The sequence below is a fragment of the Empidonax traillii genome, unplaced genomic scaffold (genome assembly GCF_003031625.1).
Source record: "Empidonax traillii isolate 1590-97213 ecotype Southwest subspecies unplaced genomic scaffold, ASM303162v1 scaffold491:size805508, whole genome shotgun sequence".
Classification (NCBI taxonomy): domain Eukaryota; kingdom Metazoa; phylum Chordata; class Aves; order Passeriformes; family Tyrannidae; genus Empidonax; species Empidonax traillii.
In genome coordinates, this window is record NW_020955684.1 from 398,777 (window position 1) to 412,965 (window position 14,189).

Consider the following 14,189-nt stretch of genomic DNA (forward strand, 5'->3'; position numbering starts at 1 on the left):
GTAAAACCTAGAAAACTCGCGGGTTGGGATAAAGGCGGTTTACTCGGAAAAGCAAAAGCCATGCGCACAAGCAAAACAAAATAAGGAATGAATTCACTGCTTCCCATGGGCAGGCAGGTGTTCAGCCATCCCCAGGAGAGCAGGGCCCATCCCATGTAACGCTGACTTGGGAAGACAAACATCATCACTGCAAATGTTCCCCCACTTTATATACTGAGCATGATGTCCCATAGTCTGGAATATCCCTTTCATCAGTTAGGGTCACCTGTCCCGGCTGTGTCTCCTCCCAGCTTCCCATTCACCTCCCAGTCCCGTCGGTAGTGTGTTGTGTGACATGGCATTTGTTTAAAACCCTGTGTGCACATAGCGCTAACAGTGGTTTTTCAGAAGCTGGAATGGGTGTGAAGTGCTCACTGGGAGATTTTAGATACAAACCATATAGCAGGGACCGTGCCTACTGAACCAACCCATACCTGACAAAAGTTGAAGTCAACAGAAACAAAATGACAAATTTCTGGTGGTATCCATTTAATTACCAGAAATTCCCTTTTTGTTCATTTTCGACATGATTTATCCACTGTACCCTTTCCCCACAACTTTTCTGTCACCTGTAGAGGTGCTCTGGTGTGCTGAACTGCAGGTTTCCCCTCTCCACAGAAGATGAGCAAGGTCCTTTTCCTATTGATACCCAAACCCTACAGGACTCTCTTTTGCCCCTGCTTCCCCACCCATCACCTCCTTCCACTAATGCCCTCCCAGTCTGTCTTTGCCCTTTCCTTGGGTGCTTGGAACAGCCCCACTTACCACATCCAACCAGTTCTAGTCTTCACTACTCAGCATCATCCCAAAAAGTACTACTTTGCTCCACCAGGCTCCAAACCAGTGTTCACAGTCCTATTTTCCTCACCTAATTGATCCTAATTCTCCTGTCCTGTTCCCTCTTCATAGCTATGTTCTCTGCCTCCACTAGGCACCAGTCTGTTTCTCACAACTTTCTGTCTTTGCAATCCCAGTTTGTTGCCCAGCCAGCCCAGTTCACCTCTCCACTTGTTTCCTGCCCCAGTCTCCCTAAAGCTTATTTTCTTTTCCTCCTTGCTCCTACCTCTCCTGTACGTTTTGTGCAGTCTCTCCTCCACCTGGTTCTGAGAATGCCCCATATGATGCAGCCTGTGATTACAGAATTGAAAACCAAGGGGCTTTTTGGCTGAGTTATTTTCTGCCGGATCACTGAAATGGGGGCCAGGTGAGAACAGTCAGCACAGCGTGCTGCAGAGGATATTACAGTGCATGGCCAGGGTGCAGTGAAACAAAGGGCAAAGCCCTTGTTCTAGTCTAAGGCTGGCTTAGGCTGTGTTGGCATTACAACTGAGGATGTCGAGCCACAACTAACAGGAATGGCGAGGCTTGGCGACAGAGCAAATTGCACAGTGGCAGCTGCCTCCAAACAACCCAGCTGCTTGTTTGGAAGGCTGAAGAAGGAGCATGGAGTGCACAGGAATGTCAGCATCTGAAAGTGGGACAAACTTAGCTCTGGCTCATCCAGGAAAATTTGCCACTCACGGGGAGCAGCTAAATTACTTTTAGGGATTATGTTATCTGCTCCCAGCTTGCTGTTTTCTTTTCCAGCTGAGACTTCTCAGATAATGAGAGGGTTGATTTACTTAATGTGACCACTTTAGAATATCCTTGGAATCCTCTTTGTCTGCCATGAGGATTTGTGAAGCATGCAGCAGTAAGATATCCAATAATTTTATAAATTTAAGCATTAGAGATGTTTATGCCAGCTTGAGAGTTTCAACTTGCATGTTTGCTGGTAATATGTATCATAATTAGCACTAACATCAGTTAACATAATAATGGGTATATTGTTTTGCATTTTCCTATTCACAGTCACAGACAATTTGAACACTCTGTGCACAGCCTGTAAGTGTGGTTCCTTTAGAGGGTCTTGCTGACTGGGAGAACCTCCCTCCATACTTCCTGGCATGTGCTCTGGCTGTTGCTTCTCTTCTGAGGGTCTGGCAACCATCTTGCCTTCAGTGAGCTACTTCAGTCAGTAAAAATAAGCTTAGAAAAGAAAAATGGTTATTTTTCAGCTAAATATGGTTTCACAAGACACACAGTAGGTTTCTGCTTCCAAAAGTTCCCAGTTCCACCATGATTTTCCCTCTCCCAGCAAAAAAATTTATCCTACTTGCTATTCAGCCTTTGGTATTTGTTGGACCTTTACTGGAGCTTATGCAGTTCATTAAAGTGGCACAAAAATAGCTTATCCAAAAAGTTGGGTAAGGGCCTGCTGTTTTAGCGAGTTAAATCGGGCAAAGGTTCCATGAAGAGCCAGGGCAAGGAGGGTGTTGTGAGACTGGGTGTGTGGAAGCAGTGAGCAAACAAACATTTACAGCTGCTGCAGGTATTAAAGCAGAGTGGGGGTCTTACTGTGAGCAAAGCAAGGGAACATACTGACATAAGTTGAAGACTAAGCAAGGCTGCAAGAATTTTTTTCTTTGTCACAATAAAAGCAGTGCTGTGACTCCTGAAATCAGACCAGTTTAGGAAAGGCAAAGGAAAAGGTGTGAAGTATTTTTGTTTATAAGCAACAGATGCATGCTAAATGAGGCTTCCATTCCTTTAATAAAGAGCCCTTGCCTTTCTAATCTTGTTCCTATTCTGTCTCCTCCTCAGTATGTACTGTTGTATGGAAGAACGACTGGATATTTACCCCAGAGATGGGATGGTATGTATTAAATTAACAATAATTTTCTTGCTCCTTAAGCTTCAGTTCTCAGTTATTACACTATCATGTTTTTTTCTCTCACTTTAGGAGAAGGCACCAGTCTTTCAACCTTTTATGCCCTTTGAAAATTCATTTCATGTCATCAGGAGTAAGAAAACATTTATATGCAGTACATTCATTTTCTATAGGTCGTGCCTGGGTCATGAAAAAAATGCATGTTTTAAAAGCTAGGTCAAAAATACTATGCTGATGTTTTGATTGTGCTAAACAAATTATAATGCAGTTTTAAGACTGCTTAAAATGCTGTTACTATATAGAGGAAATACAATCCAGGCAACATCGTGAGTCTTTGGGAAAAGCAAGAATTGTGCATATATTTATTCGTAAATAAACAGGAACAAACCTCACAGCTGCTAATTCAATTCATATTCCTGGAATCAAGCTGTAAACAAATGCTTTTATTTTTGTTTTAGAGGGTGGATGAGGCTTGCTAGCTTTCCATTGGTCTAAGAGAAGGAACATCTGTTGTGGCCATAAAAAACTCGATGATCAAGTTTACCACATCCCACATTAGCAACATTAGGCATTGAAGTTGAAATCCAGATCAGACTGAACTCAGTGAAAGTTTTGCTGTTAAATTCCGGGTGGCCTGGATTTCAAGCCAAAATCCAAAGCTTTACAAACAATAGCACAGTGAGTATCAAAACCAAAAGTAGTCTGTTGCTGTGTGTAGGAGCTATATGCTGGCTTGCCTAAAATAACATTTCAGCCTGGTTTACAAACAGTTTTATATTAGGAAGTATGTGTCCAGACATACAATGCTACAAAAGCAAATCCTGTGTTTAAAAAGAAAGCGTGATAAGGGCTTCTTTGGTCAGATCACAGTATCAGTGTTAACATAGAGCAGAAAAATTTTGAAGAGCTACAGAAGAAAAAAGGCTGAAGTCGTTGAAGCATTTTGTCTTTTTTTTAAATGTTACTGGATTAAGGATGCTACTATATGTCTTATACATTTCTTATTAAGGGAAAAGAAATACAGGATATGTGTGTTCAAAAAAGTGAAGCCTTCTCCCCATAGACAAATCATTCCTGTCACTTAAGAGTTAATTATGCTATAGGCAAAATTCAGAGCAGACTGAGACAGAAAACATGAGCTTAATGTTCCCTTCAGATTTGGTTACATCATGTACAATATTTGGAAATAAATCTGAAATTCCTCACACAGCATGTTTTATTAGCTATGTGGTTAAGACCTCACCATTTGCCCAAATGCTGTGAACCTGTACCAAAAAAGAGAAGGTAAAAGTCATCACAGACTCTCAGTGAGATGGCAGCTGTGGCTATTTGAGATGCTACTGGCCCCAGCTCTTTATGCCTGTCAAAAATGCCTGCCCCAGCTCTGGTGGCAGAATTAGGCACAATTGCCTCTGAGCTGTTTCAGGGCAAAGTCCAAAAGCTTAATTCAAGCTGTCCCCACCCCCCCCTTTGCATTTTATGCTTTAGACACTGGGGTTTATCCTGAAGCAGCTTAGTTACCTGTGTTCTCAGTCTGCTGACTCCACTATGTGGGTGGTATCCTCTGGGAGACAGGCAATAATATTTTAAACCGACACAGTTATTTTCAAAACAATCACTTTCATGCACCATTAGCCACAGAGGCTGGTATAAGCTTTGCTAGCTTTAGACTGGTTTAACAGTGCTTTTCTATCTGATGCAGATTTTCGTTTGCACTCTGAAAGCTGCAAAAATACAGCAAGGGCTTAGTTGTGTTCTGTATTTTTGCTGTTTTTTTCAACTTTTTTTTTCCAACTGGGGTGAGATTTTTAACAAGAAACATCAGTTAAATCCAAGAAAAGTTCAAAATTGGCTGACTTAAACACTGCCAATTAGAGCAGCTAGCTGTGCAAAAGACAGGGCTAGATAAACTTACATTTCTTTCTTTGGTTTGGCTCTCTGCAGCGTTACATAAAACTTATTAGCTATTATGGGGCTCCTTGAAGTTTGCACAGCAGAGTGTAAACAGAACATTAAATTTCTGTTGTTACTGATATCCAAGACTCTTAAAACACAAAACTTACTGACAACTTGCTCTCTCTTTCCCACTCAAATATTACTTTTGTAACAGTAAGAAAAGTGTCAGAGATCTTAGCTAAAAATATCTTGAACCCCTCTCACTCCTCCAATAAAAAATCCTGCCTCAACTATGCCCTTTTATGTCCTACACAGTTACACTTACATATGTAATTGAATATGTAATATGATCATGTATTTCACATTATACTATAGGTGAATTGTTAGTAGCAACATCATTATGGTCATAATGCTATCACAATATGAAAAGATTTATGATAAAGACAGCCTGATCATATACATGGCCCATCAAGACACTTGATGCTCAAACAGCTCTATTGCTGACAATATGAGCCTTTTTTGTTTTACTTGTTTAATTATTATATTATTTGTTGTATTATATTTTGTTGTAACTTAGATGTCTAGTTCCTTTTTCCCTCTAAAAGGCAGATTTTTCTTATTGTCATAAATTCAGCAATTGATTTCATAGCAGGACTTACTAACTGGGCAATAAACACAAACAGCCCTGAGTTACAGGAAAAAGGGATCGTAAGATGTGAATGGTTTAAGTCTCTGTTGCTGCCAACTCCTCTTGACAGCCTGAGCAACAAGCTCCCTCAGCTTCGGGCAGGAGAGGAGCATGAACATGAACAGGTACTGCTGGCGTTCCATGCTCTGGCTGACTCATAAACAGACCACGGCTGCTGTGGACAGCATGGAAAGCAAACACACAGAAAGCAGGTAGGCGTGTAGTGGTCAAAAACTGCAGGCACTTTGTCATTGGTGTTAACTTCACTCTCACTACCAGTAAAAGACAGTTAATCCACCTCTGTATAGACAACGCCAAGTGTTTTCCCTGGTAAAATCCTATGGATCCGAAGAGAAAGTAAAAACTTGTCACACAAATCTCCACACATTGAGCTTCTCTCAGCTCCCAATCTAAAAATGGTTGATAATGTTTTTTGTATTCATGACAATGCAGATGTAAGTGAAAAATAAAATCTAGACTGTGCTAAACTTTTCAAAGCTTTCCTGATGTTAACATACTCCTTTACTCGCACATATATGCTACTAGTTATTTACAATGACATCCTTAGCTGTTAGAAACAATTTTATTTTGCTATTGATTCAAACAGAACCACTGTCACACCCCAGCTCTTTTATTTCCTCCAATGAAGAAAGTATTTTGCATCTCTTGAAGTTCTTTATTTTTAATACATTGTGTCCTTGAAGTATAACAGCTGTTGGTTCACAGACAGTATCTATTTCTGGGTTAAACAGACAGAAGATGACCACTCAAACAATTCAATATCCAGTTTTCTATTTTAAAATTTGAATTTAAATATAGATGGAAATTTTAATCTCATAAAAAAATATTTGAAAGCCTCTAGTTTGTTTCATATGAATATACTATTTTGCAGATAGCAAAATTATGATATATTTGCAATCCACGGGGATCTTAAATGGATTACTTCTGTTAGGAATCACAAATTACTATTAAGCACTTGGTTGTGGATTGAGTGGCATTGAGGAGCTATTGAGACAGAAAACCAGCAGCCTACTGTGTCTAATTGCAAACCTCTTTACCCTCAAAGTTTTTTGTTCTTATTTTTTCAAAATCTGAAGTATGATACATAGCATAATCATAAATACACTTGTATTAAGTGTTGACATTTTTCATAATACCTTGGGAAATTATGTTAAAAAGAGTAATTATTTTTGCTCTTCATTTGTACCTGTTATGCAAATATGACCACAACAAGCCTTATGGGCATTCATTATTTATGATTATTGATTAAAATATTAATTTCAAAATAATATTTTAAAACCATATTTTATTCACAGTGGCAATATACAAAGTAATAACACAGTGGCAGTAGCCACTAGAGCACGCAATAATTTTTTCAGTCTTTTTTTTTTAATTGATGTAATATCACAAATTTAAATAAACACACAGTAGGTTTGCACTCACCATATATACTGGGTGATATATAACCCTGGGTTTACTGTTGACAATAGAAGGTTTATGGGTATAATGAATTTCCCAGTTTGTTCAAATTGATATCAGTTTCCTGGAAAAAAATAAGCAGATAAGTGAAAAAGGAAAAAAAGTATACTCATCTACAGGACTATTAAAAATAGTCATATTTCTAATTTACAGTACTATGAACTTTTCTGACCTTGTACATATGAATAACTCATGAGAGTGCAGTTGGATGTTTTCACATCAATGTAACACACGTGCAGAACTTTGCCAGAGTTTCAGAGTCATTTGAACTTGTGCAGTCATCACTGTGAAATTAAAGAAGGATGGATTTGTATTTTTAAAATTCGAGGAAACCAGGACACGCAGTATAGGCAGAGACCTGGGAACAAGTACTGGCAATTGCAAACCATGAAGGTCAAACTGTATTGCTGAACAAGCAAGTCCAATCAATTTTGGTTTCCACTAATGGTTAAAACGATTTTGAGGTGAAGTCATACATTGCCCAGTGACATCTGGCAAACTTAGGTAATGAGTTCTAGTAGTTTCTAGCCCAAGAGAGCTTGATCTTCAGTTACCCCAGACTGTTTGTTGTTCTCTAGAGTTAAGCAATTTTGGTTTTAAGCACATATTAGAGATTCTGCATTGCAGTATTATTACTTATAATACTTTGTTATAAATCTCAGATCTGGTCTGTGCATTTACACTTTATAAAGATCTGACTCTCCTTCTACTGTCCCAAATCTTTTCATGAAACGGGAGACAGAGGTGGCTCAGTGTTATCGTGTAGAAGGTGGGTATCCTGTTAGTAGCAGGGTGGCCAGGGCTAGTTCCTTTAATTAGAAGTTCATCTCCTACATTCTGATGCACAATGTTCATGCACCAACAGATGTCTGTGTGCCCTGTACTGTGTTTTATGTATGTTTTATGTCATATGGGTGTGAGAGGCTCACCTTTCTTTACCAGTGCTGCTTACTGTACCACGTACTAAAGGCACTGGTTAGGACTTGTGCGCGATGCCAGTGATGCATCCCCTATTCACCCACATGGAAATGTGCCTTTCCAGAAAACTTCCTGTGACTATCTTGAATGTCATTACTTAAAATCAAGACCACTAGTTTTTGGAAAAAAAGAAAAAAAAATCATCCTTGCAGTATGTGGATTAATTCATAATGAACAGGCACATGGCAGAATGCTGAAGGTGCGGTGCAAGTAAGGTAGAGACAACTGTGGATGTGAAATGCTCTTCATTTCACGTGCTCACCATTAGACAAGAGAAGCAGATTTAATGGCAGCCTGACAAGACCCACTATATACCTCTCTAGGACTGATTGCTTCCCTAGGTTTCAACAAGGCTGCTGAAGAGCAGAAAGCAGGTGGACATGAGCACTTCTGTTGAAAGCAGTATTGTCCAGGATTCACCATCAGCAAAATATCAGACCCTTTTTGTTGTATTCCCTCCCCTCTCAGTCATACTCATCTCTAGTATATTCCCTCAATACCTGTTCTCAGTTGCATTAGGGGATTGAATGAGATCTTTTGGTTGGTAGTCTCAGTACATACAACAGCGAGGTACAGCAACGGGGTAGTAAAAATACATGTTAAACTGCGGGATGCCATAGGGAATCTGGAAACTTCTGTGGGTTTAAGTGCCAACAGATGGCACAGCATGACCTACTTTGGAATAAATAAATAAAAAAAAGAGAGGCTAAAGTTGCTCTGGCAAGAAGTGCCTGTGCTGGTACTGGGAAGCTGCGACAACTGTGGCGCACAGGGGACCGACAATGGGATGTCTCGAGGCTGCCAGCTGACTTTGCAGCCCAGGCATCATTAGTATGTGTTGGCTGTTCTGTAGCTTACTCAATATGTGCTGGTAATATTAATCTGTGTTCCCTAGCAGCAGGTGCCTCTATCATAAGATTCTCTAGGCTGATTAGTTTGCAAATTGGCAGGAAGTCCAAGGTTTAAGTGACTTGAGAGAGCGAAATTAAATTTCGAACCTTAGCAATGTCTTTTCTGGAGTTATTGATTCTACAGTATCACTTTTTACTTTTAATAGATAGTAAAGAAAAAATTACTTCATTCTCCAAAGAAAAGAATACAGTTAAGTACTTTTAATCAACACCACAGACAAAAGCAATTGTCATATTTTTTCCACTCTCCTATTTGCTTGAAGGTATACTGCTAATTTTAATGGAAAAACCCCTCTGAATTGTATTATTTTTGTAACATCAAATGTCCTTACTCTGCTCACCAGCTATTTTGTAAATTCCACCTATCTTCACTATCCTATCTGGCCTTTTCCAGAACTTCTCTTAAACAAAGAGCATATAGATCCTTCCAAAAGTATAAAGCAAAAATAAACTGGATAATGTTTCATACTGTGAGACACAATGTACAGACAGGTCAGATGCTTTACTGACCTCTGCTTGTGGAGTAACATATATGTGAAACTCGTGGTTCCAGCATGTATTCACTTGATTTCATGAATGGTTAATGCAAAATTTGCCACCTGGCAAACATAATGGATTATCTTAATCCTGCTGGGCACTCTGTTTGTAGAACAGTATAACCAATTAATTATCCAATATGGATCACTTAGTTTTTTCTCATCTGTTCAAATTTTCACAATTTCAATCCATATAAACATTCAGTTCAGTTTTGAATACAGTGTGTGTACTTGGCTGCCTGTGTGTAACATAAGGATATGCTTTCCCACGAATCTGGGACAAATTCTCTCTAGGGACACTGGACTAAATAACCATTTGTTTTTAGACAACAATTGAAGAATTAAAAGACTTTACACAAGATTCACTGTGATTTTTTTAATCCCTCTAGCTCATTCTTAAACATTTTAGACCTTTCAGCCCTTTGAACTCAACATACAGATAACAGGGACAGATTGATGTCAGAGCTTTCCCAAACCATTACAATTATGGAGCTATATTTAAACTCTCTGACAGGGAGAATCCTGTGTGATAGGAAAAGGCTGAAGGCATTCTGCCATCCAGCCCTCTGCCAGGCTCCATTTCAGATGATCAGAATTGGCTCTGAGTAACCTGGTCTGACATTGTAGCTGCCCCTGCTGTGAGAAGGAGGTGGAACCAGAAGACTCCCAAGATCCCTTTGAGTCTGGATTACTTTATGGTCAGGTATTGGGAACTACTGTTTGCATTAGACTTTAATATGGTGAGCCTTAGCAAAGCCATTTTTCTGGAGTACCAAAGACACTTTCTAAACCTCCAAGTGTGCAGCTCTTCCCACGGTGTAGTTATTCAGCTTACACGAGAAACATCTCAGATATCCCACCTTGGAACGACACACCTGCCTTGAAGGAAAAGAAATTATTTCCTCTTGCGTCCTCAAAATCTACATCTCACTTTCCTGCAACAGCTGTGACATCTCTTTCTGCTCCTTCATTTAATACAAGCTATCAGCCATCACCACTGGAGTTCCCAGAGAAGCACACTGGCACTGCAGCTGTGTCATGCCATGCACAGACTTTTCCCATCAAGCAGGCACAAATCCTTGCTGTCCTCCCATGGTAGCAGAACTGATGTCACCTCCTTGGCTGGGGAGGGTTAGAGACCACAAAGAGTTCACAAATAGAAGGCCTGCAGCACACACCATGTTTCTTCCTGCCTTGTAAGACTGCACAAACAGTCCTTCGCATGAGTGCATCACTGAGGTGATGGTGGAGGAACAACACACCCTTCTCACAGAGCAGGTCTTGCCCTAGTCCATGGGGTGACCACCATCTATAATATATTTTATAATATAACTATTTGTCTCCTTAGTGCCCTTTGTGGGATGCACACTGTGTAGTGGGAATGAAAATGATCATAGAATAGAATCATAGAATTAACTGGGTTGGAAGAGACCTCCGAGATCATCAGGTCCAACCGTTGATCCAACCCCACTGCGATTACTAGATCATGGCACTCAGTGCCACATCCAGCCTCGTCTTAAAAACCTCCAGGGATGGTGAATCCACCACTACCTCTCTGGGCAGCCCTTTCCAATCACTTTGTCTGTAAAGAACTTCTTTCTAATATCCAACCTAAACCTCCCCTGACAGAGCTTAAGCCCATGCCCTCTTGTCCTACTGCTGATTGCCTGGGAGATGAAGGGGTATATAGAGTTTGTGGAGAAATTATTAGTAACTTCATAGTTAATGGGCACACATGGATCTTTGGTAAGGTCCTGGGCATGAACACAGGTTCAGTACCCGTTTAATTTTGTTATGAATTGCCACATCACTAAGTCCACTCACTAACAGAAAAAATAGGCATGTGTGCAAGTGTCTGTAGAGTCAGGCCTTAGACCTATGGTAACAATTTTCTGAGACTGATGGCATGTTTGTGCTTGCTTTCTCTTGGAAATATCTCTCCCAGCACATCGACCTTCCTCTCCTGGGTACTGCAGAAGTCCTGCTGTCTGATCCACACTTAGTTAAGTGGCCGGGGCAGGAGATCGGTCTGGGCACATGGTCAAGGTCCCAGGGTGAGTGGCACTTTGTCTCAGTATTATGAAGGATTAAATCATTAATGAAGCTTCATTTAGCTTCATGGCTAAGATGTCCCTAAATTTTCATACCTCTTGCAGATTCTGTGCTTAGACAGGAATACTCAGTTTGCATGCAGAATGTATAAAATTTCTTACGAAGTTTCTTTCAACAAAGCTCTAGATTCACAAAAATATGACAGTATCTAATTTCTTTTGAGGAGATGGTAGGGGTAATACCATCTTTTAAATGTTTTCTTACATTTATTCTGCTGATGAGATCATTCAACTCACAGCAATATTTTGAGTTGTCAGAAATTTGAATGCAAAGAAACTGTTGTTAAATATGAAAAATGGTGTACTGGGGTATGTAGATATGAGATCAAGCAATATATATGAACACAGTTTACAGAATTGACAAGACAGCTCAAGGATGCATGCCAAAGATGTACTTTCTGCAATAAAAAATACTGTAGCTTTCCTGAAGAAGTGCTGCAGTAATACTGTGTCAGGTTTGCCTATGAGAGTATAGATGACACTTTCACAGCTGAGATGTGTGAACTGAGATGACAGTCTCAGTTCCTTCAGTACAGATCGCTTCCAAGATGCTGTAGATCAACATGGTGATCAAGGACAAAGTCATAGTCTGAGTCGTTATGGGGAAGGGCAAAGTATATGGAAAAATCAGAGTCAAGCTTCCAACAAAAGTCCTCCAGTTCAGGAACAGGTCTCTCCACCGGCAAGAGAAAATTTGGCCTGACACAGTGATGCCACCAGACCTCCATTAAATCAGAATGACTGTTCGTGTGAGGAAGCAGAGTTGACGGGGAACTTCAGTTTCTGATGTTCTGAACCTAGATGATGTGTTCATGTCATGCAGGCCTCCAGAACAGAGCTGAGGCTAAAATGTCAAGTCTTGCAAAACCTGTCTAAGGCTCTGCCAATTCCAAATGATAGCTAACTTGGCAAAAGGCTGGGCTGATTGAGTCTGAAATGTGATCCATGCTCTGAACTTCAGTTAGTTCATTCATGTTAGGTGAACAGTCAGGCTAATTTCATAGGGCATTGTTAAAAAGCTTAGATTAATCACAGTGAAAGGTGATGCACAGGTACACTAAACCCAGTAATCATCTGGCATGTCATATAGAAATTCTATTTTAAAAGTCAAAATTAAGTAAAAACTGTATTTATGCATATAAGTTCATATTTTGCTGCAATTAAGCCTTGCTGGTATCTGAACACGTCACTTTTACATATTGCTGAATGATGTCTTCAATATATCATAACTGTTTTTGAAACTATGTTGCACTAGAAGGCAAACGTCTATATACTGGGAAAGAATTCATCCCAGTAGCAAATTTTACACTTAACCTCACCTTAGTTTTGACCACTTGGATAGCTATTTTGGGAGAAAATAAGAAATATTGGAATCTTCTTCAGTGAAAAGCATTAAGGGCATTTTGATAAGCTGTAGTATTTTTTTTTGTTTTATTCTAAGTAGAGGAGGATTTTCAGCTGTGCTAATGTATGGCTTTTAATTGAAATGTGTTGATCAAGATGTTGTTAGTTGTACACAGTGAGCACAGTCCAAGAATACAATTTTATTAGTTCTAACTTCATACAGAGTGAGATGGTATGCTACAAATAACTTGTTTCCAGCAATTAGGATGCTTTTAATAAAAAAGGGACTTTAAAAGGACTCATTCTTTTGTCTTAAATATTTTTACTAACTGAGTCATAGCTTTCATTATGCCATACATGCACATATCCTGTACATTCATGTAGCAGTGAATCTTTAATTTGTCACTTAATGGGTGTCTAGTCTATGGAATATATTGCTGAAAAATATCACTGAAGTTGAAATGCAGCAGGCCTGGAAAGTATTGTAATTTACTTGCATTTATGAATACCATAATTAACCAAATTAATTATAAATATTTTTTAAAAAGAAGAGTTTGGAGGAGAGATGAAAAAAGCATCAGATTTTATACTACTCTGTAAGAACTTAGAGGAGGTTTCTTTGGACTCGAATCACCTGGGGTTAGACATAGGTGTCTAACTTTTAGGCCCTTGATTTATGGCATATTCTAAACTGTGCTTCCTATGATAAAAGCATAGGATAGAGAGCAACAGCATACAGTTTTATTTATTGAAATTTCCTCCAAAGTTCATAAGTTCACAGTAGGGAATATGATTTTTCTATATTTTTAAAACCCCAGGGACCCAATCATAAGTTTGTGTTTTACAAAAGACACTATTTTTAGAATATTTTGAACACTGCCAAAAGTGCACCGGATTTCTTCTTTTAGAAATGAAGTTTTCCTGCCTAATTCACTCGTCCTAATCTCCAGCTGCCTTTTTGGTAAAACATGAACTGAAGAAAAACAAAAATATTAACTTCTTTTTTGCTTTCTTCTTTCTTGGTTGCTGTCCTTTCGGTGTTATGACGCACCAGTACAACAATAATTCAAAAATATTTTTGCCTAATAAATTAATGCCTGATGTTCACTACAAGTAAGTGTATTACACTGAGCCACAAATACGGATTGAGCTACTGCTGGCTGTGTTTTCCATCTGCAGAGCCTTCCCCCAGAGTGCCTGATGACATCACACAGATGATTATGACTCACTGTCATCTCACAAAGCCTCTGCCTAATGCAGGTATTAACAGCAGCAAATATTAGCAGTGGACATCAACTCAATGAAGCAGCAGAGTAAAGCAGACAGAGAATTTTGAAGGGTGCTTGAATCTGTGTGTGATGTGGTGAAAAATAAATATAGGGAAGGATTGATTTAATCTGTTTACATAACTGACTTTAAATTAACTTGCAATTAGGCCTTCACTAAGAATTACTCAGTGATTATACCCTTCAGCTGCCTAATACAAGTATGGGTTCT